We start from the raw sequence: 6,362 nt of genomic DNA, 5'->3' as shown, positions 1-6,362 counted from the left end.
TGAGAGAGTAGAGATTTCCCTGGGTAGCATGAGGCTGCAGTGAGTTCTCAGACAGCTACTGTCAAAGCTGACGTCTTACTCTCTGTCAGAATGTAGTTTCTTCTGTTCTCTTGTGGGGAAAGAGTGCATGATGTCAACCTTAGCCTTAAATAGCAGGGAGACTCTGAGAGGTGTCCCAGGCAAGGAAGCCTTGAGATGCCTTATGAATATTCTGCGAAGAGCTAAAGTATTTTATAAAGATACTTTATAGGTTAAGAACAGGAAAATGATCCCTTTTGGCAGAGAATACAGTAACACTGAAGTATATAATCATCTTTTCTTTATCAGTTATGATTATGGATATATATATATATATATATATATATATATATATATATATATATCCTCATGTTAGATTTATGCCAAGCTCCTACTTAGGGCTGGGGTTGGCTGGTTGAAGGATGCTCACTCTTAGCCCCGCAGTAACTATAGTGATGACTTATGACTTTCAGCTTCAGCTACATTATCTTCTACCTCATTTTCAAGAACTCAGGTGAGGAGACAAAGAAAAATGATTTTTCCTATGTGTCCATGGAATTGGTAGACCCTGAAGGCAGCACCATCTTCTGTATAGGACTGTCTTTGTAGACTCAAGACTTAGTACAAGGACAGCCTTCGCCTAGAAGCCTACTTGTGGTTTCCTAAGTTTTGGGGAGGTGGACCATACATGCTCTCATTGTTATGGGAGGTGTCCTCTCTTTTTTTTCTCCACTAAAATGGCTGGGATGTCTTAGGATCACTGCGTTTGTGGTATATATTGTAGCTATTGAAAATATGAAGGGGCTGGGAAGGCAGCTTACTGTGCAGACAAGAAGATCTGAGTTAGAGCTCAGAGCCCATCGCAAAAAGCCAGTGATGGGGAATGGTCTTGGAGCCCCAGCACAGAAGAGAAACAGACAGAAGGGTCTTTGAGGCTTGCTGGCTAGACAGCTTAGCATATTCAGCACGAGGCTAATAAGAGAACCTGTCTCAGAAAAGATGTGTGGTTCCTGAGGAATTCCCTCTGGCCTACATATATACACACACGCACACACACACATGCACATGCACAAACACATGGATAACATATAAGTAGGAAGACACTAAAGAACAGAGTACCTTCACATGTAATGAGAGTGGGAATAAATTATATATATATATATATATATATATATATATATATATAAATTTTTTTGGATATTTTGAGACAGGGTTTCTCTGTGTAGTCCTGGCTGTCTTGGAAGTAACTCTGTAGACCAGGCTGGCCTCGAACTCAGAAATCCGCTTGCCTCTGCCTCCTGAGTACTGGGATTAAAGGTGTGTGCCACCACGCCCAGCTATATAATTTTTTATTACATTTTATATTTATAGATTTAAGCAAAGATGTAATTTTAAAAGGGTAGTTCTCCACACAGCCCACAGAGTCATCTAGGCAGTGCTCATAGGGGCTCACAGATACTGAAACAGCAAGTGGGTCTGCACTAGGTCTTCTGCATACATGTTGTAGTGGTTTTTGTGGCTTGGTGTTTTTGTGGCAGTCCTAACAGTGGGAGTGGGGGCTGGCTGTGGCTCTTTTGCCTGCTCTTGGGACCATTTTCCTCTGACTGGGTTGTCTCATCTACCCTCTCATCTTGTTGTGCCATGCTAGGTCGGTATCCCTGGGAGGCCTGTTCTTTTCTAAAGGGAAGTGGAGGAGTGGATCTGGGGGTGAGAAGAGGTGGGGAGGGAACTGGGAGGGATGGAAGGAGGAAAGGTGGGAGATGGGAGGGAGGGAGGGAGGAGAGGCTTGGTTGGGATGTGTTATATGAGAATTGAAAAAAAAGAAGAAGAGCAGGGCGTGGTGGCACACACCTTTAATCCCAGCACTTGGGAGGCAGAGGCAGGTGGATTTCTGAGTTCAAGGCCAGCCTGGTCTACAGAGTGGGTTCCAGGACAGCCAGGCTACACAGAGAAACCCTGTCTCAAAAAACAAAAAACAAACAAACAAAAAAAAACAAAAAAAAAAAAAAGGAAAGTATGGTTTTCTTCTGATTACACAAATAAATCACACAGATTGCTATGGATATGTAATGTATTAGCCTGTGAAGGAATAAAAAATTGTGGTAAACTAGGATCATCCATCTTCTTATTCGTACCCATAGGATCTTGAAATTAAATTGGATTTGTGAGTGTGGAATTTTAATTCTTCTGAGGTGTGCTTCTGTCAGGTTAAAGGATGATAGGCCTGGTTTCTGGAATGGAGTGGATGAGAAGAAGCTAAGCCATTATAGCTACTTTATGTTCTACACAGATCCTGAAAGCATTCAATGAATCAAGGAATTCAGAATCAGGAAAACGATTAACTGATTTAATAGGCACAGAGCAACAGAACTTCGTTTAGTTAAGGAACGTGTTTCACTGCTTTTCCTTGGCTGTTGTCCTGGTGTGGTGCTCATAGCACTTGATGGAGTGATGTAACGTGTGGAGTCCAACAACCCCAGCCTCTAAGACTAGTCTGGATCACCACTGGCTACTAAAAACCATTAAATAAACAACTTTACCTCTCTGAGCCCCATTGTCTTCTATAGATAAGATGACCTAACTTCCATGTTGCATCAAATGAGGTATGGGTTGGGACAAAATCAGTAACAGGCAAGACCTTTATTCTCATGGGACTTCCTTTCTAGATGGGTAGTGGGAAACACACATACACATATACATACACAGACATATAAACACACTTACACACAGAGACAGAGACACACAAATACACACAGTCACACACAAAGACACTCACATATAGACACACACAGCCACAAACACAGCCACACACATTCACACACATAGATGTACACAGACAGACACTCACATATAGATGCAGACACAAACATACATGCATACATGCGCAGATACATGCACACACACACACACACAGGCACACACACACACACACATCTCAATAAAAATGTTTCAGAAGGTGACGAATACTATATAGAAAATGAGAGTGGCAGAGTTGGATAGAGATGTTGTATGGGGGTGGAAGCAAGGTGCAGAATTCCATCTTAAGTAGAGAAGAATCAGAATTGCATTCTCTGGGGGATAAGCAGGATAGTAGAATGCCATGAGGGTGATCATAAAGATTTTTTAGAAGCCAATTGTCGTCTCAGACACCTGTAAATCTACTACTCAGGAAGGTGAGGCAGGATGCTTGCTACAAGATAAAAGTCAGGATTAGGATATATAGTGATTTTCAGGCTAACCTGGACTACAGAATAAGACTTTGCCTCAAAAAGTAATTTTCCAAAAGCAGAAGGCGTGTTTAGTGAAAAACAAACAAACAAACAAACAAGCACCACAACAAAAACTTCCTAGGCATAGTCTATAAAGACCCAAGTCAGGGCTTTCATGGGCAAAGCATTCAGGGCCTGGCTGGCCACCAGGAGACTTTGAGGTTCATTGGCAGTGGAACAAGAGACCATCTCCCATCCTTCTGCTAATTCTGCACCTGACTTCCCACTCCCATACAGCATCTCTATCTTACCCCACTGCTCTCTCATTTGTCTATAGAGTATTCATCATCTGAAACATTTTTATTGAAAGATATGTATGTATCTGTATGTGTGCTTGTGTGTGTATATGTGTGTATCTGTGTCTGCCTGTGTATACCTGTGTGTCTCTGTGTGTATGTATTTCTCTATGTGTGTCTATGTATCTGTCTATGTGTCTGCGTGTATCTGTGTGTGTGTGTGTGTGTGTGTGTGTGTGTGTGTAGAGGCTGGGGGAAGCAGCGGTTCCATTTGGACTGTTAAAATAACCTACATACGAAATGATTATGGATGGAGTGGCTAGCAATAGACAGACCCAGAAATGATCATATTCTTAACTATTTTTGTTCATAGTTTAAATACACAACTAAAATATGATTTGTAGACCATAAGATCCATCCATTTTAAATCTAGACTAGTGTGTTTAAATCAGCAAGTTTATAAGGTCAGCAGTTAGCATCATAATTGTTTTGGAACATTTTCATCATGCCCAGAGACCTTTGATTCCTATATGCGTTTAATTCCTGTCTCAGCTTCCTGTCCCGGACAGGCACTTATCCCCACATCTGCCTTTTCTGGGTGTTTCATGGAGATGACTGTTAGCCTTTTCACTTAGCATTACATCTTCGAGGCTCATTCAAGCTCTAGCATATTATAGTCTATGTTTGCTTGTGTCTGAGTAGTATTCAATTGCATGGATATACCGAATTTGTTTAGCCATTCACCAATCGATCAGCATTTGGGTTCTCTTACTCTGTGTGTAGCACAACCCTTTCAAGGCCATCAGTAGAGGTCTCAAAACTTGAATATCTTGCTTTCAATATTCTTGCTGTGGCTTGCCATTTGCCTTACTCCAAATCCTCTAGAAGATTCATCAGTGCTTTCACATGTTTTTTTTATGATACCCAGTCTCTCTCTGAACATGTGAAACCTGCATGCATAACACATACACACACACACACACACACACACACACACACACACACACACACACACANACACACACACACACACACACACACACACACACACACACACACACACATACACACACATACTTACAAATGGGATGGATCACTCAAAGTACTCACAAAGTGACTTACAAGTTAGCATTTCCCCTCAGGATTCTCTTTCTGCGGCTTTGAACTTCCTTTCCTCTGTAATGTCATATGGCAGAAGAGGTATGAAAGATCATGGATAACTAATCTCTTCTCTGATGCTGCCTTCTCTGGCACCTCCGGCCGACTCAGGTGTTTAGTTTTAATACTGCTTCAGTAGATGGAGGCTGACTCTTGATCCCACCCATGAATGCCGCACCTGGGACTGTGGCAAAGGCCTTTCCCCAACATGTCTGCAGCTCTCCAGGTACCCTCCACAGCCCATGGACAGGCCAGCATGTAGCCATAGTTCTGCAGGACCTCAGCTGTCCTGTGGCCAGCTCAAATGATGATTCCATGTGCTCCATGCAGTGCGCTCTGGCCTGAGGGCTGCTTCTTCCTGCTAGCCCTGTCATCTCCTGGTATACTATAATGGTGATGTGCCTGGGCCTGTGATGTCTTGGGGCATGGAAATAAGAATAGTCACATCTCTTGGGTATACTTATGTCATGAAACATTCAAGTGAGGCCTATTGGACAGTATGCTCATATATAGCCTAGACTAATAACTTTTCTCACTGCTGTGACCAAATGCCTGACAGAAAGGATTAAAATGAGGACAGGTTTGCTATGGGTCATGGCTCAGTCTGTGGGTCCTTAGCTTCATGCACTTGGGCAGAAGAACATCAAGGTGGCAGAAGCATGTGGCAAAGGTGATCTTTACTATTTTGAGGATGGCAGCAGCAGAATAAAGAATATATAGGTAGAGGACAATTTGAGATACAGTTACAAGGAAATTTTGCTAGTGACCCACGGTCTTCTGCAAGGCCCCACCTCCTAGCTTCTGCTACCTCCTAGTAATGCCATAATCATAGGACTCCTTCATGGGATTAATCCACTACCAGGCAGAGGCCTCATTATCTAGTTGTCTCTAGAAATGGCATCACTAACTCCAGAGCCTTCACTAACACCTTAGGAACTTTTTAGCTCAATCAAACCAACAATCAAAATTAGCCACTTTCCTACTAGATGTGTAACAGGGCTGTGAAGTCAATGCAAGTATCAAGTGTCAGCTATCACAAGATGTATGGACGCTGCAATTCCCCTTCCACTCCGAGACTCTGCTGTAGAGTCTTTGGTTAAGTCCTTTGCTTCACTTTCAGATTCTGTACCGTGACTGCTATCTCTCGCTATGAGCTGGCTTTACAACCGCCAAAGCAAATGAGTAAAGGCGACCTGTTAGCAAGTTCTGCGTCTCTGTGCAGTGCCACTGAGGGACGCTGTGAGTTTGATGGCACTGTCCCAAATAATCGGGGGAACACACGAGAGTGCTACCTCCACAAAATGCACTTGCCAGCTATAACATTTTACCTCTGTTACATAAGAGCAGATGCTAGCATTTGACCCAAGTATAAACCCACAAACCAACACAAATGCTTACAATACTAGCATAAGATCCTTTACAGGGAATGCGTAGAGACTAGAGCTATTTCATTTGATTGAACTGGGGTAAGCTACTCAGTCTGATATAAATCATAGATTCTTTACACTGTTAGTTCTTATTGATCATATGCCTTGGTAGTTCTGTATATCCCAACATGCTATAGTATTTAAAAATGTGTGTGAGTGTATGTGTGTGTGAGTATGTGTGTGTGTGTGAGAGAGAGAGTGTGTGTATGTGTGTGAGAAAGAGAGATAGTGTGTGTGTATGAGTGTGTAAGAGA

This window comes from Mus pahari, chromosome 5, assembly GCF_900095145.1.
Source record: "Mus pahari chromosome 5, PAHARI_EIJ_v1.1, whole genome shotgun sequence".
Lineage (NCBI taxonomy): Eukaryota > Metazoa > Chordata > Mammalia > Rodentia > Muridae > Mus > Mus pahari.
This window is presented reverse-complemented; position numbering follows the sequence as displayed.